General features: G+C 38.1%; 1 protein-coding gene and 1 long non-coding RNA gene across 3 annotated transcripts in view; one reads left to right on the forward strand and one right to left on the reverse strand.

The window, feature by feature from the left end:
• LOC125237725 (phospholipase A1-like) overlaps positions 1–26,373 on the reverse strand; it is a 63,716-nt gene that overhangs the window by 23,098 nt on the left and 14,245 nt on the right. The gene's annotated exons all lie outside the window — the stretch shown is intronic.
• On the forward strand, positions 694–5,718 carry LOC125237733. Its single transcript, XR_007178368.1, has 2 exons — positions 694–1,429; positions 5,631–5,718. It is a non-coding gene; the product is annotated as an uncharacterized LOC125237733 (long non-coding RNA).

The raw sequence follows: 26,373 nt of genomic DNA on the forward strand, positions 1-26,373 counted from the left end.
GTAGGACTTTGCTTGACATACTTGTCTATAGAGATGACGTAGGCATAGTAATTTTATAAGAATCACAACCTGGCTTTATGGTAGAATGCAATCAACCATTCTTTTGTACATAATATAATTACAAAGATTGAATTACGGTCAGTCCCCTTCCATATCGTCCATATATTTATATGCACATTTTCATGATATTAATCATATGACCAATGTAAACATGTTATTGATGTTGATATTAACATTTAGATTCGATAACAATTTAGTTGGTTGAATTTCTATGGTTTTATTTAATTTATGGTTAAATAACATCTAAATTTCCTACAATAGCATTTTATAAGCAGGAATAATGGTTTATAATATTATTTTGTCCTCAAATTTCATGAAATATTATGAAATTCCGTATTAACGTCTTATTCAACTGGCTTAATTTAATAAACAGTTGTATTTTACTTTTGCGCGATGTTACAGGTGCATAATGAAATGGCTGATCTCATGATATCAAGGGCAACGCTTATATCATTGTCTTGTTTATGATCGTTTATGGGTGCTCATGTCACATACTTACTTACTTATTTGGTCCCAGTTTCAGTACTCGATAGTCTGAACCTTGCGTGAAGTATTCCATGTAGGCGACGGGTCTACGGTATTACAGACGGTGCGAGTCCGAGTGACTATAATACCATGCGTATGGAGACGTTCACGCTAGGGACTTGCGGCTAGACATATTCGTAATGCCCATGAACGACTTATGCATGATAATTTTATGAGATTTCAAAGCTTGCCTTAACGTTGACTGCAACCAGCTATTTTATTTTAAGATATAAATGTTCGTTGGCCTAATAGTGATGAGCCAGATTTATTCGTCGATTTTATCGACATTATAACATACTTATATGTTATTCAACTTCAAACTCAACAACGCTAACATATTTTATGTATTATCTGCGTAATTTCACCTAATTTAATTTATTTATTTCCCAATTTGTCTTCCCAGGTTAATTATTTAATATCTTCATGGTTTTCTTATCATAATATCTCCCATAATAGCATTTTATAGGATCTTAGTTTCGTTGATTATGCCATACAGTTAGGAGTATTGAATTATATTTTGTTTGTAATTAATAGTTAATTAAATCACCTTTAAGATACGTATTATGCTTGTTAGAACATATCATTGTCTATATCGCTAACATGTCTCACACCTCAGGAACTTGGTTACTAGTTGCCATAACGTTAGTCCATATAACCCTAGATGATTTTGCCATATATTGTTTGTGTATTTTAATATGCTTTACTTCTTTATCCATAACATATTTTATTATGCTTGTGTACAGGTTAAACTTGGGCAGTCAGGTTTTTGTTTCCGTCTACTTTTCCTGACGTAGGGACTTGGCCCTAGTAATGAAGGCGGTGTATTCAAATAGGTCCTAATCAGGTGTCATACTTTCTAGCGGTGACATGGTATCGTATGGAATCCAAAGCTACATCAAAAAATTGTACGAAAATTGTTCTAAATTGTACGCTAATTTTAAAAAAAAGTACTAAACGCATTTACAAGAAAACAATGATGAATATGTCACCGCTAGAGAGCATACTTTCTGGCGGGCGCTATCTATTTCACTATGTAACAGTCCAGTTTTCAGCTTTTTTATGAATCAGAAAAAATGTACGAGAATTGTACTAAGCTGTCCGATACTTTAAAAAAAATTACTACGCGTATTTACAAGAAAACAATGATTTTATATGTCACCGCTAGGAAGCAAACTTTCTGGCGGGCGCTATCTATTTCACTGTGTAACAGTCCAGTTTTCAGCTTTTTTATGAATCAGAAAAAATGTACGAGAATTGTTCTAAATTACACGACAATCTTAAAAAATGTTCTTCACATATTTACAAGAAATTTCACCACGCCAACTGGTTACGGTCAGCTACATAAGGTAAATATATTTATAATTTACCTTTATTCAATTTTGACCTGCGTTCTTCCCAAGTAATAAGTTTCGATATGTATAGATATTTTTATACGAGACTGTAAAGGTGCATTTGATTCTTCGAAAACAGATAGCAAAATTGCGTTCTATCCACAAGAGTGCAAAGTAATTTCATACAAATTTTAACTTGACGAAGATAATTATATATATAACCATTATGCAATAGGTCAATGGTGCCCCTGACATGCGTAGAAATAATTACAAGTTTGTTCTAATAAATTGTTATAGATTACTGCTATATTACTATGCAACAAAAACACACGCACGGTAGCACTGTGCAGGCCAAGTTCCAGCAACAGGCGGCGCACATGCTGTGCACTATTTACACGAACCGTTTCGACCCACTTTTGACCCCCCGTAGCTCAGTTCCTATCGGCTAATTATTCGCCTAAATAAGTCTTTAAACTTTAAAATCGATCATAATCATCTTCATCAACAGCCGGGTCCACTGGTAAACATTTGCCATTCTCAAGACTCGCCAGCGCTACCACACGCAGTCTTCCATTCCTGAATACTTCTAAATTTGAACTTTGCAGGTTAATTTAATTATTTGTATAAATAGATTCATTTAATTTTATAAATAACTAGCTTTTACCCGCGGCTTCGCCCGCGTAATAAAAGTATTCATTAAGATTTTCATTTGGATCCGTAGGGACCGTAGGTTTCTCTGTAGGTATATTTATCTGCGATTATTTCGATTGCACATAATACTTTTGCTTGCAATGATTGTAGAAATATTACACATCGACCACAGCGTAGGTAATTCTATATACGCTGGGGAAACCTTTATAAACATCCCACATAGCCCGTATTTCGACACTATGATCGGTGGGTAAAAAGTACTTTTTTCTATTATCCCTTACAATTTTTTACATTTTGCTTATACTTATCGCAAACGTAATCTTCAAGCAAGCAAACAACGATTGTCTTAGAGCACATTGATTGTAAGAGACCGCCGACCGATTATCCGTATCCCGCTAACGATACCCATATTATCCGTATCCGTATCCGTATCCGTATCCGTATCCGTATCCGTATCCGTATCCGTATCCGTATCCGTATCCGTATCCGTATCCGTATCCGCTATCGCTATCGCTATCGCTATCGCTATCGCTATCGCTATCGCTATAGCTATCGCTATCCCTATCGCTATCCCTATCGCTATCCCTATCGCTATCCCTATCGCTATCCCTATCGCTATCCCTATCGCTATCCCTATCGCTATCCCTATCGCTATCCCTATCGCTATACCTATCGCTTTCCCTATCGCTATCCCTATCGCTATTCCTATCCCTATCCCTATCCCTTATCAAGATGTTTAATGATATAACACTTTAAGTTCTCGCGCTTTGTACGCATATTTAAAGTCACATACAGGTCGAACGCGATTAATTAACATTATTTTTACCTTTTTTCCCAACGTTTCGGCCAGGTTGCACTGGCCGTGGTCGCGGAAGACTGACGTCCCAGCAAAATGTCACCGGAGATGTAAACAACACAAAACTACCCGATATTAATTTATATAAATGTTCGGGGTAGACAAATAAATATAATCTACCCGCTTTTAGTTAATGTTTATTTCCCACCATGTTTATTTTAAAGGTAAAAATAATGTTAATTAATCGCGTTCGACCTGTATGTGACTTTAAATATATGTTTAATGATTTCTTATCAAGTGCTAAAATATAAAGTTTCATGGTTTTATCATTTAAAATTAAGAAATCCCATACAAACTTTCAACCTCTTTTTCAACCCCTTCATCCCTTTTTTTCGAAATAAAAAGTAGCCTATGTTCTGTCTCAGGGTCTAAAGATTGTCTGTTCCAAATTTCATCAAAATCGGTTGCGTGGTTTAAGCGGGAAAGCGTAACAGACAGACAGACAGACAGACAGACAGACAGACAGACAGACAGACAGACAGACAGACAGAGTTACTTTCGCATTTATAATATTAGTATGGATGGATAGTATGGATTACGTGCAGCATGAAAACCTGCCAAGGTCAAATTTAGAAGTATTCTGAAACGGAGAACTGTGTGTGGTAGCGACTCTTGGGAATTTCATACATTCAGAACGCGCAAATGCATTGTCACTTCATAGTTCATCCGCCATTAAATTTTACAAACGTCATATCGGTCACTTAAAAAAAGAGAATTAATAAATAATAAAAAATAAAAACTAACGAGCCACGTACCTTTCCAAGATAGTTATAAACGTTATAAAGTATTCTATCAGGAAAACTTTACCTACCCAATTAGCCGATATGAACTTGGCCCCCTTTTTAACAGGTAAGTATGTTTTTGGTGGGTAGCACGCCGCCCTTACTCCTGTGAGTTTTACCGCTTACGTAAGCGACTTATGTAAAACTTTCAAATGTTAATGGTTTTTGTAAGCAGCTTACGGTAAGTTTTAACTACTTTCGTAAGCTGAAAACTTTCAAGTGTATACGAGTTTGCTTACAGAAGCGACTCACAGCTTATCGGAATAAACTGATAAGTTTTGGCCTTACGAACTACGGCGGCCGTTTTTTTTTTCATTTCATTTTTGCTTGCTTGGAACAATGTAGCCATTTATTAAGTTGAAAACCACAAAAATTCCGTAAGCAAAACTTACGATAAGTTTTTCATAGGTGTAAATGGAACCATCGGTCGCTTACCAAAGATTTACGTAAGTAACTTACAGGTGTAAAGGCGGCCTAAATGAAATCCATCAATTTATTCATAATTTATGATTCAAAATCATCATTTATACACACAGGTAAATTTTATCAGCCAGCAGATATCAAGTTAAAATTTGTATGAAATTACTTTGCACTCTTGTGGATAAAACGCAATTTTGCTATCTGTTTTCGAAGAATCAAATGAGCCTTTACAGTCTCGTCTATAAATATCTATACATATCGAAACTTATTACTTGGGAAGAACGCAGGTCAAAATTGAATAAAGGTAAATTATAAATATATTTACCTTATGTAGCTGACCGTACCAGTTGGCGTGGTGAAATTTCTTGTAAATATGTGAAGAACATTTTTTAAGATTGTCGTGTAATTTAGAACAATTCTCGTACATATTTTCTGATTTACAAGAAAGTTGAAAACTGGACTGTTACATAGTGAAATAGATAGCGCCCGCCAGAAAGTATGCTTCCTAGCGGTGACATATACATCATTGTTTTCTTGTAAATACGTGTAGTCATTTTTTTTTAAGTATCGGTCAGTTTAGTACAATTCTCGTAGATTTTTTCTGATTCATAAAAAAAGCTGAAAACTGGACTGTTACATATTAAAATAGATAGCGCCCGCCAGAAAGTTTGCTTCCTAGCGGTGACATATAAAATCATTGTTTTCTTGTAAATACGCGTAATTATTTTTTTTTTAAGTATCGGACAGCTTAGTACAATTCTCGTACATTTTTTCTGATTCATAAAAAAGCTGAAAACTGGACTGTTACATAGTGAAATAGATAGCGCCCGCCAGAAAGTATTCTCTCTAGCGGTGACATATTCATCATTGTTTTCTTGTAAATGCGTTTAGTACTTATTTTAAAAATTAGCGTACAATTTAGAACAATTTTCGTACAATTTTTTGATGTAGCTTTGGATTCCATACGATACCATGTCACCGCTAGAAAGTATGACACCTAATCAGACTTAATTGAATACAGAGTTATAGTAATTATTTCTGACAAAATATAAATGATTATAGATACAATAAATCGAAATGTTTTAGTATCCAATCTTTTGTTTATTTTATACTCCATCCTCGTAGCTTACACCCTCGTAGCTTACATATCTAATTAATATAATTTTAACTTTGAATTAATGGTAAGTATTAAAGCTTGAGTAGAGTCAATAATTTTATTGAAGTAGCTTTCTATTAGTTCTTTGAGCTTACCCTGGGTAAGATGTTACAACGGTAAATCTTTAGGTGCACATTATTACATCATTAATTAATTAGAAATTGAAGTGGGGAAATTTTGAAACGTAATAAATACAAAAGTCTTGGCAAAGAATACCTTTTTGTACCCTTTGGCGTAGAAACTCTAGGTCCATGGGGTCCCAGCGCGAACAAGTTGTTCACAGAAATCGCGAAGCGTCTGGTTGAGGTAACTGGTGACCGAAGAGCTGGCGACTTCCTCGCACAACGTATCAGCATTGCGATACAGCGAGGAAATGTCGCCAGTATCCTCGGTACAATGCCTCAAGGGCCTATTTTAGACATTAGCTAGCTTTTAAGTTTAGTCTTAGTTTCTTATATAATAATGTAAATATGGTCATGTAAATAAAGAGATATTAAAAATTAGAAATTATAGAAATTAGTTAGGTACCTACAACGTCATTACTTTTATATTCCTACTAATTTATTTAATTTAATGTAAATGCGAAAGTAGGTTTTGGCGTTATCGAGTTCGTTGCTCTATAACTATATAGACACAATACTACCCCAAAAAATGATTAAGGTGCATTAGGGTAATTCCGAAAGTCGTCTTATTACGAAAATTGCATAAAAATCGCCATTATTTCCATCATATCAAGATTCCCCATTCAGAATTTTCAGAGCATTTCAGTTATTCGGAATTACCCTAATGCACCTTAAAGATATTGGTTTAGTTACATATAGGCACATCCATTAGCAACTCGCAAAAGTTTCATTTAAGCACAGGTAAATAACAATGTCAATAGAAAATCTGACACGCTCGGGACCACAAATAGATTAACTTATTTCTATCTTTTATATTTTTGTCTTACTTACAAAATATATGTGACGCGTGCGCCCCATGGCTCTATGTGAACTATTAAAATCCGATAAAATCGATGCGCCATCAAAGCCATCATCCTCATTACTTGTAGCCATTTCATGCTAATTACTTACCTACTATCATAATGAGAGAAATGAAAATGAGAAATGAGATTTTTATTGATAAAATTATAAGTAATTTTACATGTCACTCCAATAATAAATAATTCTTATTAACTAAACAGACTAGTATATTGCTAGGCCCAATTAGTGAGTTAGGTACATCTTTTTATCTTATAGTTAAGTTAATGAGTTAGTTTATAGTTACAGTCGTTACAGAGTTTTTTATTTTGCAACATTTATGTTGAAGAGAAGAGTTAAAGAAGTCATTTTAGTTTGACATCCTAGTAGTTCTTAATATAAATTCGTTTATTGTGTAAGCATAAGTACATAGATTTGATGCAATACTGTCTGTACGTGCTATTTTTACAGGATAGGCTAAAAATTACGTAGATGATGAATTTTTACTATTTGTATGTAAATACATAAACTCACGCCTGTATTCCCAAAAGGGGTGCCTAGGCAAAGCACATTAAAAAAAAAAAAAAAAAACATTTTTCCTTTAATATAAAATTGTTTAGAATCGTTAGCAGACGTTTCTGCTTGTTAAAAATAAATTTAGCACATAAACTGTTTTAAAACTAAAAATTATATTTATGTATATTGCTATTGCAATTTAGACCTAAGTTTTCATTTTTAATTTTAAAATCGTGCACCAAACTAACTGTTTCTGTTTAGCCCGATGGTTGACTGGTAGAGAATGCCCCAAGGCGTTAAGTCCGCCATTTGTACTCTTTTTTTTGTAAATTTGTGCAATAAAGTTTAAATAAATAAATAAATATTTTCGAACTTGGCCCCGTAGCCGAATGGCATTTCTGCGACGCGAAACGCCACCGAAACGCCGCAGAAATGTAGTCTGGCTCTGTCGCGCCAATACGCAAGAGCGATAGAGATAGATAGCTACGAAAGAGACATTATCGTGGGCGTTTGTGCAATGATTGGAATCACAGTATCAGCCGGCCTAACCGAATGTCAATCATTGACGTTATACATATATCGTCACTACTTTGAAAAAAATCTTGTATCTCACGCTGCTCCTCAAAGTTAAAACGCAGTAAGTCTATATGCGTTCCATACATACTTACTACAATTTTCTTTTCATTGACAGACGAAGATACAAGTTTTTTTAAAAGTAGTGACGATATGTAGACGCCAATCGAAACGCAGTTTGGCTCTCTCGCGCCAATACGGAAGAGCGATAGAGATAGCTATGATAACGATATTATAGCACTAAATATATTATAGTACAAGTACAGAAGGCCCACTGCTTTGATGTTCACGAAATGCCGCCTTTTTAAATACCTACTAAATTCTTACAAAGAAACGAGCCGCACGCGCGCGGCGTCCGACGATAGGGTTGCCTATGAATTAAAACGAATTAATACTCAGATAAAATGTTATAGGTACTATTAAATTCAAGTCTTGGGTACTTTCTTATATTTTTTTGTTTAAGTTCTAACATCACAAGCCTTATTAAAACATTTCGTGCGACTTAATCAGTAAGTAGATCTGTGTAAGAATGTTCTATGGTATTTAATTTATTAATTATTAATGATGTTTATTTAACTAAGCATTATTAGCCATTCCACACGCGGACATCGCATATGAACCTTAAAAAAACTCGTGACGTAAAGTAACAATAGAAAGTGCGAACGTGCATTCCGTGAGAACGCGCGCCACCCCTGAGTAGGCCGCGAACTCGCGGCCGCCAGCATGTACTTGTAGCGCGTCGATAAAATCGCGGAGTGTGAGCCGCCCCTGATTGTAGTAAGCATTTTGTGCGTTTGGATTTTGGCAACGTACCCAGGAGGCATAACTATGGTTTAAACTACTTGATCACAGTATCAGAATTATCAGATGTCAGCGTACATTTTAAATGGCAGGAAATAAAGTTGATGGGCGTAATAATCACTCGCCGTGCTCGAACTGTTCGTAATTATTGTAATGGAGATTTTAAAAGCGATAGTCATTCGATGGGCATTCGATGATGTTTTGTATGGAGTGTTTAAAACAAAGTGATTAAAAACCGGCCAAGAGCGTGTCGGGCCACGCTCAGTGTAGGGTTCCGTAGTTTTCCGTATTTTTCTCAAAAACTACGGAACCTATCAAGTTCAAAACAATTTTCCTAGAAAGTCTTTATAAAGTTCTACTTTTGCGATTTTTTTCATATTTTTTAAACATATGGTTCAAAAGTTAGAGGGGGGGGACGCACTTTTTTTTCCTTTAGGAGCGATTATTTCCGAAAATATTAATATTATTAAAAAACGATCTTAGTAAACCCTTATTCATTTTTAAATACCTATCTAACAATATATCACACGTTGGGGTTGAAATGAAAAAAAAATATCAGCCCCCACTTTACATGTAGGGGGGGTACCCTAATAAAACATCTTTTCCATTTTTTATTTTTGCACTTTGTTGGCGTGATTGATATACATATTGGTACCAAATTTCAGCTTTCTAGTGCTTACCGTTACTGAGATTATCCGCGGACGGACGGACGGACGGACGGACGGACGGACGGACGGACAGACAGACAGACAGACATGGCGAAACTATAAGGGTTCCTAGTTGACTACGGAACCCTAAAAATGAAATACTGAAATATTACTACAAACTTTTGAAATGAAATACCAACTTTCATGATAAATGATCGATTTTTCTTATATCTAAGTTATCTAAGGGTCACTTGTAACTCCGAAAACGGAGGGTTAACCCGAAGTTAACCCACCATTTTATATGGAATTTGACAGTTGACAGCCCACTAACCTTGAGTTAAGCCAGTGGTGCAAGTGGCCCTAAGTATCTTCCTTGAAATGTACATTTTGCAAAACGTTCTCAAATTTTCTGTAAATTATTGGAATCGTACATAAAAAAAAAAAAAATATTTTACATGAGAAAATTCTTATGCAAGTTGCCTTTGAGATCACTTTCTTCAGGATTATTATGTATTAGATAACTAGCTTTTTTCCGCGGCTTCGCTCGAGTTAATTTCGAATATAACCAAATTTTCCATACACATTTCTACCCCCCCCTTTTAGGGAAGTGGGGGGTTAGAAAGAGACAAAAAGCCTATCTCACTCTCCATCCCTTCAACTATCTCCACTTCAAGAATCACGTCAATTTGTATCTCCGTTTTGCCGTGAAAGACGGACAAACAAACAGACACACACACTTTCATTTATAATATTAGTAAGGATAAGGATGTTCTCAACAGGTTGACGATCACTTAATTTGAAAACCTTACTGATGTTTTTAAAAAGCGCTGGTGGCCTAGCGGTAAGTACGTGCGAATTTCGTTCCATAGGTCGCGGGTTCGAACCCCGGCTCGCACCAATGACTTTTTCGGAATTTATGTGCGAAATGTCATTTGATACTTGCCAGTCGCTTTTCGGTGAAGGAAAACATCGTGAGGAAACCGGACTAATTCCAATGTCTACTTTACCCTTCGGGTTGGAAGGTCAGATGGCATTCGCTTTCGTAAAAACTAGTGCCTACGCCAAATCTTGGGATTAGTTGTCAAAGTGGACCCCAGGCTCCCAAGAGCCGTGGCAATTGCCGGGATAACGCGAGGAGGATGATATTGATGACTGATGTTTATTTTCCTCATCAAGAGCCGTAGAAATTGACCCTAAAAACTTAGCAATAAATGTACAAAGAACAATACCGAGAAGTTTTCATACGAAAATTCTCAATTTTGGAAACATCTCGGTGCATTATTATTGCTTCCGAACCTTAGTTGACCCTGACGTAAGAACGACGGGGTGTTATAAGTTTTACGTGTCGGTCTGTTTGTCTGTCTGTCTGTGTGTGTCTGTCTGTGGCATTTTAGCTCCGGAACAGATGAATCAATTTTGATTACATATTTTTTTGTTTGAAAGTTACATGAAAATCGGTCCACTATGTTGGGGTTTTTTTCAAAATTATAATTTTGTGGTTCATCATAAGCCACGTCAACTATTATTGCAGATCATCATCATCGTCATCTATTCGTGATTCGTCCAGTAAATCATGTTGTAGGGAGGTTGATAGCAACGTCTTACCAGAGCGGCTTCTTCTGACACAGCTGCAATTTAGTGGTTAGGTTAGTTATTATTTTTATTTTAGAATGTTATATTATATTATGTACCTATATTCAGAAAGCTGGCTTTGACCGCGTTCTTGAGATTCGCCATGCGTGTGTAATAACAATTAATATTGAACAACTTCATTCACCTATTAAAAAGTTTACCATTCCTGATCTATGTTAGTAACGTTTCGTAATCGTGATAGTGTTTTTTATGCTTTAAAGATTTTAATAGGATCTGGCAGTTATCAATATCTAACTGTGAGTCATAGTGTACTCAACTCTAACGCAGAATACAGGATGTAACATTAATGCTGGTGATCCATTTAAGAGCATAACCGGTATCGAATAGCGGTTACGAATACCACTTCCTTTTTTTAAAATAAACACCATGAAAATTAAAGGTACTATAGAAGGTAATGTATAAGCCGTAGGATTTATCTTCGGCAATTATGTTACATAGTGTATTACATACAGTCATACATAAACACACTCCTATATTCCCTAAAGCAAGGGAAAGGTAGACAGAGCACAAAGCTGCTCAAGTTTCAATATCACTTTTAGTATGGGGTTGAAAGAAAACGAAATCATGATATTGTAGTGACTCAATTGAATTGGTGCTGCGGCCACAACGGCGGAACAAAACAAGTGGCGCAAATATCGCCGTCCTCGGCGAGGGCTACATATTTGCTCCGTTCGGTGTCGAAACTTTGGGACCGTGGGGGCCCAGTGCGAAATCTCTTTTCAAAGAGATATCCCACCACCTGGTGGATGCCTCTGGTGACCAGAGAGCTGGCAGCTACTTCGGCCAGAGGTTAAGTCTTGCTATCCACGACTTGGGGAGCATTTTTTACTTATTAAGTTAATGTTAAGTTAGGAAATAGATTACTTTTTTATCCCTACTGTATATGTATGTATTCCTCATTACTTTTAGTGTTTTATAATTTTATGTAACAGAAATAATGTGTTTAGTTATACGTTTTAGACAGTATCATTGTAGACATTTTTGTATATGACCGTTTGTTTCTTAAAAATAAATAAATAAAAAATTAAATAAATATTCGGTATCGGTACCCATACTCCGCGATTTACTACTACATTACCCAGAAAAGGGGGTGATATCTTAGCCCGTACCACATGGAAATTAGGTCGCCGAAATTTCGGCATTCGGCCGATAGATGATGCCGATTCGATTCTAGATCGAAACCGCTATTCGGGGCATCTGTAATAAATAAAAACCGGCCAAGAGCGTGTCGGGCCACGCTCAGTGTAGGGTTCCGTAGTTTTCCGAATTTTTCTCAAAAACTACTGAACCTATCAAGTTCAAAATAATTTTCCTAGAAAGTCTTTATAAAGTTCTACATTTGTGATTTTTTTCATATTTTTTAAACATATGGTTCAAAAGTTAGAGGGGGGGGACGCACTTTTTTTTCCTTTAGGAGCGATTATTTCCGAAAATATTAATAATATCAAAAAACGATCTTAGAAAACCCTTATTCATTTTTAAATACCTATCCAACGATATATCACACGTTGGGGTTAGAATGAAAAAAAAAAATCAGCCCCCACTTTACATGTAGGGGGGGTACCCTAATAAAACATTTTTTTCCATTTTTTATTTTTGCACTTTGTTGGCGTGATTGATATACATATTGGTACCAAATTTCAGCTTTCTAGTGCTAACGGTTACTGAGATTATCCGCGGACGGACGGACGGACGTACGGACGGACGGACAGACAGACATGGCGAAACTATAAGGGTTCCTAGTTGACTACGGAACCCTAAAAACGAACAATACAATGTTGATTGAAGAGGAACCTATGAACTTTTTGTACAAGTTTTGCTTTATCAACCTTGAAATACGAGTATAACCTTTTATAACTATTAAAATTAGTTTAAGTATTAGCAAAGAGGATCGAGTATTATAGAGAGTTACTGTCAAAGTAAAATGTGTAATCACAGTGCATAGACTGCCATCTCTCGACACAATAAAACTTTTGAACCTCAGTTTTGACAATTTGGCCCATATTCTCAGCTTGATATGTGTTAAAATGTCAAATATTAATATTAGCGCCATCTAGCCGAGCGTCCCCCAAAGGTGTATCGCCATCTAGGTCACCGTACCTTTTTGTTTGGAGTTACCTACGTTTTTTTCTTAGACTTTATCTGTCTATACGGAGTTACATATGTCTTTGGTATTAGGGATCCGAATGATCCATAAATAGATCATTTGATTATGATTACCACAGTGATTACCTAATTATTGTACAGGATGATTACAGTATTATACTTATACAGCAACATCGTATCGTTCAAAATAATATTTTCGTAGTAATATATAATTTACATTCATAGACGTCATTGGTCATATTTTGTTGTATGTGATTTTTAACCCCCTACGCAAAAACGACGGGGTGTTATAAGTTTGACGTGTCGTTCTGTATGTGTGTGTCTGTCTGTCTGTTTGTCTGTCTGTCTGTGTGTGTGTCTGTCTGTGGCATCGTAACGGGTGAACCGATTTAGATTTAGTTTTTTGTCTGAAAGCTGAGTTAGTCGGGAGTGTTCTTAGCCATGTTTCATGAAAATCGGTCTAGGTACAGGTAAATGCAAGTTATTTGTTGTGACATTTAGCGTCATTCACGCGTCAATCACGCGTCAAATAGCTTAAATTATCAGTACCACTACTCGACACTAGGTGCCAACAGTGTTGCGTCTGCCAAAAATGTAATAATAAAACAGTTTACAACTTATATTACAAGCTGAAGGACTTGAAAACAGAGTACTGATTATTACTATTGTAATATTAGCTAAAAATTGTTGAGCATTAGCCTTTTTGTTCGTCGCGACATCTATTGACAAGTAGCGGTATTAATTTACGCTAGTTGACGCGTGAATGACGCTAGATGTCACTAAAAATAACTTGCATTTACTGATGTATAGAGTTACAACTCTTCCCTTACTTTGCCCTTTTGGAAAAATACTTTTATGTAGTGTGTTTGTGTGTGTGTGTGTGTTTTATGTGGTTCCGTGTGGTGACGGGTTAAGAATTTCACCACCCCCTTTCTTCCCTTGGGTGTCGTAGAAGGCGACTATGGGATATGGGTTGAATTGTGGCGTAGGCGAGAGGCTGGCAACCTGTCACTGCAATGTCACAGTTTCGTTTTCTTTCAACCCCTTATTTGCCAAGAGTGGCACTGAAACTTGAGTAGTTTCATGTGCTCTGCCTACCCCTTCATGGGATACAGGCGTGATTGTATGTATGTATGTACTTTTATGTAGATTATGTAGATATCGACAGATATCGACACATATGTATCGTTGAATCACCTGATATGAAACTGGAAAGGGAACTGCGAGCTATTGTCAGGGTCGAATGTAAATACAAAGCTATTATAGTACCAAAAGTGTCTGTTCCATGTCTTACATTATTTATTTATGTCCACAAAGCTTACACAAAGAAAACAAAACAAAGTAAGCGTACCAGCAATGCGCCGAAGAGAAGTTTCCAAAAGGCAAAAAAAAAACCCACGATGACTTCATTTAATAACCTAACGACAAAATTAAAATTGATTCAAATAAAAATAAAAAACCCGACCGCGACATAGTAGACCAATTTTCATGAAACATGGCTAAGAACACTCCCGATTAACTCAGCTTTCAGACAAAAACAAAGTAAATCTAAATCGGTTCATCCGTTCAGTAGCTACGATGCCACAGACAGACACACATACAGACAGACCGACAGACATGTCAAACTTATAACACCCCGTCGTTTTTGGCAATCGGTCTAATAGTTTAATGAGATAATCGCCGATTATCAGTAACATTCGTTTGCAGAAACAAATACACAATATTTCACCCTAAACGCATATATACTAGTGATGTACCGACTAGTGATTTGACCGACTACCTAGTCGGCGCTTGGGTGGCCGATTAGTCGGCCGACTAGCCGGCTAGTCGGCCAGAACATAATTATCGACTAATTTCACCAGAATTATTGAAATGTCATTTTTTGGGTTCTATCGCGCTTTTCATATTTTGTTCAGGTTCAAATGTCTATAATAATAGTTATACACATTTTGCATTTTTTAGCTTAAAATAGATAGTGGTCCTGCCTATAAAACCAATTGTCTTAGGTACAGTCAGCAGCAGAAGTTCCGTAGCGGGCAAGGTGTTCAAAATGAAATTGACACTATCTTATTTTTAAGACAATAAGAGCGTGTTAGGATCATTGTGAACACCTTGCCCGCTACGGAACTTCTGCTGCTGACTGTAGGTCATTAATTACTGTGATGATTACAGATATTTGTTCTTGTGACTAACAAAGGCATATAACGAATACGTATACATATAACACGACCATAAATCATCCGATAATTTATTTTTCTACTATTTTCCTATCACTTATCAAGTGCCGACTAATTGGCCTTTTTTGCCGACTAGTCGCCGACTACAAATGTGGCCGGATAGTCGGCTTTCCCGACTAGTCGGTACATCCCTAATATATAGATACCTTCTCCGTGCCGTCGTGGATAAAATTGCCAATGTTCTCATTGAAAATTCTCGGTATAGTTCTTCGTACAATTATTGCTAAGCTTTAGTGCGTTTTCACATTATCCGATCCGATATCGGATGTCGGACTGATATCCCATACATTACAGATCTTGGATTTTTTCCATTGAAATCTTTCCGACATCCGATATCGGATCGGATAATGTGAAAACAGACTAAGCGTCCATTTTTCTATGGTATTTGATGAGTTGATAATACATACAAATGTGTAACTCAATTAAATATCAAATGAAGCGATCGTCAATTATTGATAACATTGCGTAATACAGCCATTCTCAAAGTGTGCTCCGCGGACCCCTAGGGCTCCGCAAAGCCTCTCTGGGGGCTCCGTGTGAATTTTGGGTACCTGATATGCAACTTCAACTCTCTTCCATAAAACCAAATATTCACCAATTGTTAAAAAATAAAAAACAGTTTCATGTAATACCTCACATTAGAATCGAGTGATTAGATTTGACTATAAATAAAAATAAAATAAAATAAAATAAAATGCGTTTATTTCAGACTAACATGTGTCCATAGTTTGTTAGTAACAATAACAAGAACATCTTAAATAACTATATTAGTACCTAATCCTAAATGAAGTGAGGACCAATGCCTGATTAGGCCACTGTCCCACCTCTCAGCCACTACGCTCAGGAGGCTGTGGCGGCTGTCGCGGACTCTGCGGAGCACTGCGGCGCAGCGCTTGCGCAGCGTCGCGTGAAAACCATCTACGTGCGCGTCCGCGAACATGCCGGATGCGCTGCAGTGCCGCGGCAGCCGCAACAGCACCCTGAACGCATCATTATATTGAACCCGCAATGTATTTAGCGAGCGTTGCGTAAAATTTGTCCACAAGCTGCAGGTATACAGCGATGTACAGTACGCACGGAACAGGGTAATCTTAACTTGAGCTGTGCACCGACTGAACCTGCGAGCTATCATATTGGCTCTAACAGCAAGAGCCCTTCGCTCCCTCTCGATATCAGAATCATCACGCAAATCATCGGTAACCAAGTGCCCAAGGTATTTAAATGAATTTACTCTCCTGAGCTGCTCACCGTTCAAGAGAATCGGCGGGACATGAGACGGGCACTTGGTTCCCGCCTTGAAAACCATATACTCACTTTTCGATACATTATATTTTAAGCTATGTCTTAAAGCATATGACTCACACTTTTCGATAAGGGTTCGAAGTCCTCCAACCGATGGGCTCAACAACACCATATCATCTGCATAGCTTATGTTGTTAAATGCTACCCTGTTAACATGGCATCCGACATGCATGCTGCTGAGCTCATCGATGAGATCGTTAACATACAGATTAAATAATTTTGGTGAGCTCAATCCGCCTTGCCTGACTCCACAATTTAATCCATACTCATCTGACAAAACATTTCCCCATCGGACACTATTTCTCTGGCTGGCGTACCAGTATCTAAATATGCGCGTTAATTCTTTAGGAAAACTGGTCTCTCCCAGCTTCTGCCATAGCAAATCGTAATTTACCAGGTCAAAGGCCTTGGAAAGGTCTAGAAAACACGCATAAATAGGTGTCCTACGCCGGGTATAGTACTCAACAGTGTTCTTAAGACAAATGATCGCACTTTCCGTCGACAGGCCGGCTCGGAAGCCGAACTGTGCGTCATGTAGCTGCAAGCACTTGTCCAATTGCATGTTAAGTAAACTATCAAGTACTCTGGCTACGATTGTTGCCAGAGAAATAGGTCTGTAATTCGTCACATCAGATATATCGCCAGTTTTGTTTTTAACAATAGGTACCACTATAGTTTTTGTCATATGATTGGGTAAATAAGAGTGACCGATACATAGGTTAAAAAACATTGCTAGGATTCTAGGCAAGTGAGGGCCAGCAAACTGCAGGTGCTCAACGCTCAGGCAATCATGACCGGGAGACTTTCCCCTTTTCATATCCTTCAGTGCCTTAGTTATATCTCTTGCACTATGACGAATCTGCAAGTCACTCCCTACCTCATCGTCAGGCACCACCAGTTGAACTGACCCTGCAGGTACAGACTTGTCATTAAAATTACTTTTAAAATGGTCCTTAAACGTGTCAGCGATACCCTTGGCGTCAGAGACGCCATTGACACTAACAGAAAGCCCAGTCTTCACTTCCACTTTCTTTGTAAGTTTCCAGAAGTTACGAAAGTCACACTTTTTATGATGGGCCGCCAGCATATCCATCTTGATCTGGTCTTGGTGGTTTTGTACCCAACGCAGCCTAGATTTAAATATCTTTCGACTAATTCGCATTGAATTAAAAACATGACCCGTATTTGGCTTACCGCACAAGATCCAGTTTTGAAAGTGAAGTCTGGCCTCCCTGTGGGCCTCGCTGACATGCCTATTCCATCCCACAATTTTCCTATTTCCACTACCCCCTGCACTCACTTTACTGTAAACAGACGCCTCACTCAATGCGTTAATAATGTTTAGATACATGTCGTCAAGAATATTTAGGTGAAGTGAGTTGTTTTTACAGCACTTGCCACAACAGTCTCGAAGTTCACTAGGAAAATCAATACATTTTAACAGTTTGTTACATTTATCTGTGTATTTATCAATTTCACATGGTGTCCTATCTCCCCAAATAATTTGTTTACATTGTGATGACAAGTTAACATTTCGTAGCTTAGGTACCACTAGATTTAAATTGCACTTAATGACTAGAGGAAAGTGGTCAGAGCAATACACGCCATAGTCCACAGAAACGTCAACTATCGATTTCCAACCCGCGGCCGTTGTTATGCAATGATCTAACCAGCGTTTACTCCCGTGTGAGTCACTGAGGTACGTAAATGTATCAGAATCGATGCCAAGTTTATCTAAATCGGCACAGATCCAGCCTTGCTCGGCACAGAAACCCAACAATTCGTCACTAAATAACTCACTCGGATGCGCGTTGTAGTCCCCTAACATATATACAGTTTCAGTGCCACTTTCCTTAACTATGGCATTCATTGCACTAACACACTGCACAAATTCAGTTAAATTGTCGACACAGCTGGTCGGCAAATACGCGCTAAATACCAATAAATCTTTATTCCCGGCCGATATCTTAATGGCACTGAGTCTAACGTTATCACACGAGATTACCGAGACACACGGAAACGTTTTCTTTCGCCACAATAGCGCGGTCCCTCCATACGGCCTACCACGCAGTATTCCTTCCGACGTATCCACAGCTGACGTACCGGTGCTGGCAAACTCGTCACTAATACTATTCAAAAACGACAAGTCGTGGGGCAAAAGCCATGTCTCCTGTATGGCTATCACGTCAGCGTATGAGCATATTCGCCTAATGTCATCAATGGATCGCTTTAAACTCCGACAATTATATGTACACAACACTATATTATTAACACTACAATTATTCATTTAACTTAAGTTTATTTATCACTCTGACGTAACGTAACAGCTGTCGGCGGCAGCGTAGCATTCGTAGCCGTCGTAGCGTCACGCGTAGCACTGGTACTCGCCGACGAGGCGCTCGAATAGTTTTTATGCTTGGATGGCACAAAACGTCTAAAAATAATGTCCTTTGGCCACAAACTTTCGTTAAGAAACAAATCCACTTTTGATTTAGGTACATAACATTTGTAAGCATTATGTAATTTCCTGTTGTCCTTCATAGTAATTTGTTCCATGTTGACACTGATCGCGGTTTTAGCTCGTATATAATCGACGATATCCGATTGTAGTGTTTCTTTATGAACATTTGTAATCAGAATAGGTATCCATGCTTCTGCTGCCTTAAACTTGCAGTTGACATCAGTTGACGCGATTCCAGATTTACCTATAAACAAATTGTTTGCAGGAGGTTTCTTCCGACGCTCGGCTGTCTTCCATTCGCCCTGTTTTGCCATATCCGAAAACGACATATTTTTCTCGTTTAATCTCACCGGCGATTTATTGGTAGCTTCAAGACTAGGTACGCAAGTTAGATGATTTGTTATCGCACGGCCGGCAGCGCTGTCGCTAGCGCTCACAGTTTGTTGTTTACCGGTTTGCGCTCCGGCGTTCGAAGATGGCTGCCGCGGGCACGGGGGAGGGGAGTGGGGCGATGCATGTGATGAGTGCGGAGGCACAGCGATGTCGTCGTGTTGGACAACCGAATCGTCTATTCGTTGAAGCGATGACAGCGGAGATGGCGAAATATTACGACTATCTGAGTTAGAGGGAGACGGAGTTGTTTTGCTCTGATCGTCAGTTGATTTATTCAACGATGACAAGTCGATATGCGCCAATCCTATTGGCCCGCTGTCCAAACCTGCACCAGCGCGACGTCTTATCGTGATATTTGAAATGCCAACGTCTTGATAACAACGGTCAACATTTGTACACAAAGCTGGCGGTGACTCTTTTTGGATCTTGGTAAAGGTTTCCAAGTATTCCATGGTGACATATTGCGACTTAATCATTCGTAAATCGTTCTTGAGTGACACTATATCCTTTAAAAGTGAAGTAACATCCACCGAATCGAAGTCTATTGGCGGTAATTTCTTCAGATCACGAGCCACAAACACGGGCATAGAATCTGGTTCCGTAATCTTTAGTAAGTCCAGTATGTCGTCTATATCACGGCGTTCCTGGCCCTCTTTCCTTCTAATTATTTTTCGCTTACGCGCCGGCACTGATTGAAACAGCAAGTCCTTGGCGGTTTTGATGTCACGCGTAGTGAAAAATTCAACGCAGATTCGGCACATACTATCGTTGTCCATAACATGAAGTTTATTGACCATAAAAGCCAATAATTCGTTCACTACTAGATTACAATTGTTACACTTTACGATGTCAGCCATATTGCAGCGATTAGCGGTTCGCGCCGCACCCGAGACGCCCGAATGCGCGCGAGCGACTGAATACTGAATGAAACTATCATGATTGCTTATTAAAATAAAGATTGCAATAAAAAAAAAATATTTAAGGGTTCCGTCAGATGTTTTACTTTCTAAAAGGGTTCCATGGGAAAATAAGTTTGAGAACCGCTGGCGTAATACATCCTAATCTTTAAGAAAATAAAAATCTTCTCAATAGCACTTAACTTACATTGAGAAATTTATAACACTTAAAAATTGATTGAAAATTTAGGGGTGAAGGTTTAACTCCCATAGAAAATTTTAATTTCGCGCCAGTTTTCAACCCCCGACGCAAAAACGACGGGGTGTTAATAAAAGTTTGACGTGTCTGTCTGTCTGTCTGTCTGTCTGTATGTCTGTCTGTCTGTCTGTTTGTCTGTTTGTCTGTGTGTGTGTCTGTCTGTGGCACCGTAGCTCCCGAAAGGATGAACCGATTTAGATTTAGTTTTTTTTGACTGAAAGCTGAGTTAGTCGGGAGTGTTCTTAGCCATGTTTCATGAAAATCGGTCCACTATGTCGCGGTCGGGGGTTTTTTCAAAATTTTAATTTTATTTTATTTTATTTTTTATTTATTTAATCTTTATTGTACACAAAGAAAGAAAAACTTATAGTACAAAAGGCGGACTTAATGCCAGACAGCATTCTCTACCAGTCAACCTTTAGGCAAAGCAGAGATATTGTGGGCGGTGATATTACTAAAACTTTACATAAGAAGTTACATAATAAATATACATAAACCTAAATATATATTTCCAAAAATACATACATACATACATACATACATACATATATAAAAACAACTAGGAATCCTTCATTCTACCAGCAAAGAAAGAACGTACAGATTTCTTAAAAGCGAACTTATTTGGAGCATTTTTAATATGTAGTGGAAGGCAGTTCCAAAGGCGCGCTACATGCACGCGAAAAGAGTAAGACATAAAGCCAGTGTGATGCGGTGGGATGGATAAGGTCATATTGCCAGAAGAGCGGAGCCGGCGCTCGCGAGAGACACCATAGTACTGAAAGAGGGACTTGAGGTACACAGGAGCGTGTGGATCATTAAGCACAGAGTATAAAGAGCAAAGCATGCGGACACTGCGTCGTTGACGGATGGGAAGCCAGTCAAGCTGGGAACGATAAGAAGAGATGTGATCATATTTGCGTAGGCAAAAAATGAAGCGTATGCAGTTATTGAGAAGGCGATCCAACTTATTTAGAAGTTCTTCAGAGATGTCCGGATAGCATACATCACCATAGTCAATTAAAGGTAGAATAAGAGTATTTACTAAAAGAATTTTGGTCTTAATCGGCAAAAAGTGCTTGAGTTTATTGAGAAAGTGGAGAGAGCTCATAACTTTTCGGCTGATCTCGTTAACTTGCGCCCTCCAGCTCATCGTACTATCCAACAAAATACCAAGGTCTTTGACGCTATGACCAAAATGAATAGCTGTACCATTGAAGTTTACTGGAGCAATATCATTGAAATCTAGTCTAGCAAGTTGCCGAGAACTGCCAATGACAATGGCTTGGCACTTGGAAGGGTTTACAAAAAGGCCATACTTCTCAGACCACTTCTGAATGTGTAAGAGGTCCAGGTTAAGTCTGTTGATAGTGCTCGGAAGTTCAGTAACAGCACAATGATCGTAAAGTTGCAGGTCATCGGCATACAAGTGGTGAGAACAGCGGAGGCCAGGTGTGATAAAATTAATAAAGGTGGAGAACAATAGTGGAGATAAAATACCACCTTGGGGCACGCCAGTCGCAAGATTACACCAGTCAGACAGAGACCGATCAACCCTGACTGCTTGTTGGCGGCCACAAAGATAAGAAGCGAACCAGTTTAGGGCAGTAGGAGACACATTCAAATGTTTCAGCAGAGCAAGAAGTATGTCATGATCAACAGTATTGAAAGCGTTGGAAAAGTCTATTAAAACAAGTACTGTGACCATTTGATTCTCCATGCCCTGTCGAATGTCCTCTGTGACTTTAATAAGTGCAGTGCAGGTGCTGTGACTGGGACGGAAACCTGACTGTACCGGGCTCAACAAGTTGTGCGAAAAAATGAACTGAGATAGTTGCTTGTGCACCGCCGCTTCAGCTACTTTAGAGAGAAAAGGGAGTATGGAAATTGGTCGAAAATTACTGAGGGCGGTGGGATTGCTAGTTTTCGGTAGCGGAATAACGAAAGCCTTACGCCAAAGGGAAGGGAACTCACCAGTAGCCAGAGAGCAATTGATGATGTCAGCTATTACGGGAAGCATACAGTCAAGGACTGATACAATCATGTAGCGGCTGACATCATCACAGCCCACGGCTTTTGACTTGATGGCTGCAATTATGGATTTAATATCGGATACGGAAACAGGTGAAAAAGAGAAAATATCAGTGACAGGAGATGGCAAAGATGAAATGTTAGAGAGGGTGACGGCCTTAGTTATATTGTCAACAGAAAGGGCAGAAGAAAAATGACAGTTAAGGTCATTAAGAGAAAACGTGCTATCAGATGAACCGTTGGCAGGTTTTCCCATGCCAAGCGATTTGAGAAACTTCCAGACATCGGCCATAGAAGAAGATGAGACATTGTGATGTATAAACCGTCGCTTCGCTGTGCGCACCACCTGATTGCAACGATTACGAGCAGTCTTAAAAAGTCTAAAGTTCTCGTCGGTACGGTTACGCTTAAAAATGGTAAAAGCTCGGTTCCTTTTCCTCATAGCATCGCGGACAGTCTCGGTGATCCAAGGAGCCGGTGGACGTTTGACACGCACGGTGTGTATGGGTGCATGTTTGTTAAAAAGTGTCAGAGTAGCAGCGTTAAACAATGAGACTTTGGTTTCGGCTGATGTAGCCGTGAGAACAGGAGACCAGTCGATTGACTTGGCATCTTTTAAAAGAGCATCAGAGTTAATCTTAGCAAAACTTCGTATGCTAATAAGAGCGGGCTTATATTTAGGTGATTTAATTTTATACGATGCAAATATAAGATCATGGTGAGAGAAACCAGGTGCCGAGAACTGACCATGTTTAGCAACAAGACTAGGTGATGAGGTCAGAATGACATCTAACCACGTATCTGAAGAAGAAGTGTGATGGGTAGGCTCCAGGGGAAGAAGACCAAAACTAACTGAATTAAGTAGAGATGTTAATTTACGAGATTGAGGTGTGTCTTTGCATAGATCAGTGTTCAGATCACCCATGATCAGGTGGTGAGTGTAGTCTGCGCTCAAGGTCTCAAGAATGCGTTCAAGGTCGGAGAAGTAATCGACGGTGGGGGGACAGTAAACCACCCCAAGAACGGCCCTAACCCCTTTGACATTTATCTCAAGAAATATCCATTCCGCAGTACCAGAGTACAGAGATTGAGAAACAGAAAGGATTTTATACGGAATGGAACTCTTGAGATAAATGGCAACACCACCACCACCCTTGCCAGTTCGGTCAATTCTGATTAAAATGTAACCAGGCAAGGAATAAGACGTTGAACTAAGGGTGGGTTTTGTGGTTATTAGTACTAAGATTTGGTTGAACGTCTATACACCGTGTTTTTTTTGTTTTCCGTTAAATTCGACACGTAGTTATTATCAGGAACCACCCTGTATATCACTTTTAGTTAAATTCTCAAAAAAAAATTTTTCATCATTTTCATACACAATAAATTAATTTATAGTGTGAGAGACCCTAAACAATAACATTCAAGTTAGTGTCAAGTTATTGACGGCACATGTCAAAACAAATAACATTAGGAATTGGTAAAGGCTGTCACGCACGTATTCAGTAATTATCTTTTTTTTTTCTTAACTCGAAAACCGTAAGAGTTAAGACGCTGGTTTCTTAGATAAATTGTATTTGATCTAAAGAACCTTCCCTTAAAGTTAACGGAATTCAATAAAAACAGGGTGTATTCGCTTCACTTGCTCGTTCGATTAAAATTAAAGTATAATATTGTACCTACAAGTATTCTTTATAAGGGCAATGATGCGTCAATGGTCATGGCACCAAAGCGAATCCATGTCACCCGGTGAAGGTAACCATAGACCTGGTTGACCTTAGACTTACCCTCAAATTGATCGTACTTTATCCATTGTCAGGGCCTGTCAATAAGGTAAACTTAGCGATGCTCGACGGTGACTCTATTTCATTATTACAATATTGTTTGTACATGGCAGTTTTGTACCACCTAATATAGTCTGGCAAAAAAAGTACTTGAAAATTAAAAAGTAGCAATAGAGAGTTCTATGATATGCTACGTATACGAAAAAAAAGCATTCAGCAAGCAAGCTGTCACCAGTCATAGCATTGTTTTTTTTTTTTTTTTTTTTAATTTCTGGGAATAATCTAACCATAAAATTAAAATTTTGAAAAAACCCCCGACATAGTGGACCGATTTTCAAGAAACATGGCTAAGAACACTCCCGACTAACACAGCTTTCAAACAAAAAAAACTAAATCGAAATCGGTTCATCCGTTCGGGAGCTACGATGCCAGAAACAGACACATACATACACACAGACAGATAGACAGACACGTCAAACTTATAACGCCCCGTCGTTATTACGTGGGGAGTTAAAAATGTTGGGTTAACCCTCCATTGTCGTTGGTGCAAGTGGCCATTAAAAAACCAACAAGAACCTTTTGCATGGAGTTCGTCGCAATGCATATTTCCTACCGTACGTCATACGTAATCTATATACATATATAAAATGCTAACGCTAATGTACGTATGTCCGGGGTTTTCTCTATCACTATCAATTCCAATCAACCCCCTGTTGGGGTGCTAAATACCCCTTGGTCTCTAGATGAAAGTAAGGGAGTTTGGTCGCGGTGGGTGGAAGTGGGTGGCTGTGGGTGGCGAAAATGTTAAAAAAATATATATCTGTCCTTCTTCTGTATTGTACATCTCTACTTCTGTATCACGCAATATAATTTTAAATGTGTCACGCAATATAAAAAATGTGGGTAAGTGCATCTGTACTTATATATCTGTACTTCTGGAAAGTTCTAGAAATTTCTGAAATGATCTAGAAAAGTCCAGAATGTGTGTAAATGTTTCAATCGATATGGAATGTTCTAGAAAGTTCTAGATACTTCTGGAAAGTTATAATATTTTCTAGAATAATCTAGAACGTTCCAAAATATGCAAAACTGAATGTAGTTGATATAGAATGTTCTGGAAAGTTCTGATATTTTCTAGAATGATCTAAAACGTTCCAAAATGTGTAAAACTGAATGTATTTGATATATAATGCTCTGGAAAATTCTAATATTTTCTAGAATATTCTAGAACGTTCCAAAATGTGTTAAAGTGAATGTAGTTGATATATAATGTTCTGGAAAGTTCTAATATTTTCTAGAATGTTCTAAAACGTTCCAAAATGTGTAAAACTGAATGTAGTTGATATAGAATGTTCTGGAAAGTTCTAATATTTTCTAGAATGATCTAGGACGTTCCAAAACGTGCAAAACTGAATGTAATTGATATAGAATATTCTGGAAAGTTCTGATATTTTCTAGAACGTTCCAAAATATGCAAAACTGAATACAGTTGATATAGAATGCTCTGGAAAATTCTAATATTTTCTAGAATGTTCTAGAACGTTCCAAAATGTGTTAAACTGAATTAAGTTTTACATATTTATGAAATTTCTACATTATTCCATAAGTTTTCAGAACTTTCTAGAACATTCCATATCGATTGAAACATTTACACACATTCTGGACTTTTCTAGATCATTTCAGAAATTTTTAGAACATTCCCGAACATTCTTATGAACAACATTAAGTTTTACACGTTTTGGAACGTTCTAGAACATTCTAGAAAATATAAGAACTTTCCCGAACATTCTAAATCTAAATATATAAAAGAAGAAACTGACTGACTGACTGACTGGCTGACTAACATATCAACGCACAGCCGAAACCGCTGGTCCTAGAGATTCCAAATTTGGCACGTAGGTTCCTTATATAATGTAGTCGCTACGGGACGAGACGGGACGGGCCGGGACAGGAATAAGGTTAGGGATAAGGATAGGGATA

The sequence above is a fragment of the Leguminivora glycinivorella genome, chromosome 22, assembly GCF_023078275.1.
Source record: "Leguminivora glycinivorella isolate SPB_JAAS2020 chromosome 22, LegGlyc_1.1, whole genome shotgun sequence".
Taxonomy (NCBI): domain Eukaryota; kingdom Metazoa; phylum Arthropoda; class Insecta; order Lepidoptera; family Tortricidae; genus Leguminivora; species Leguminivora glycinivorella.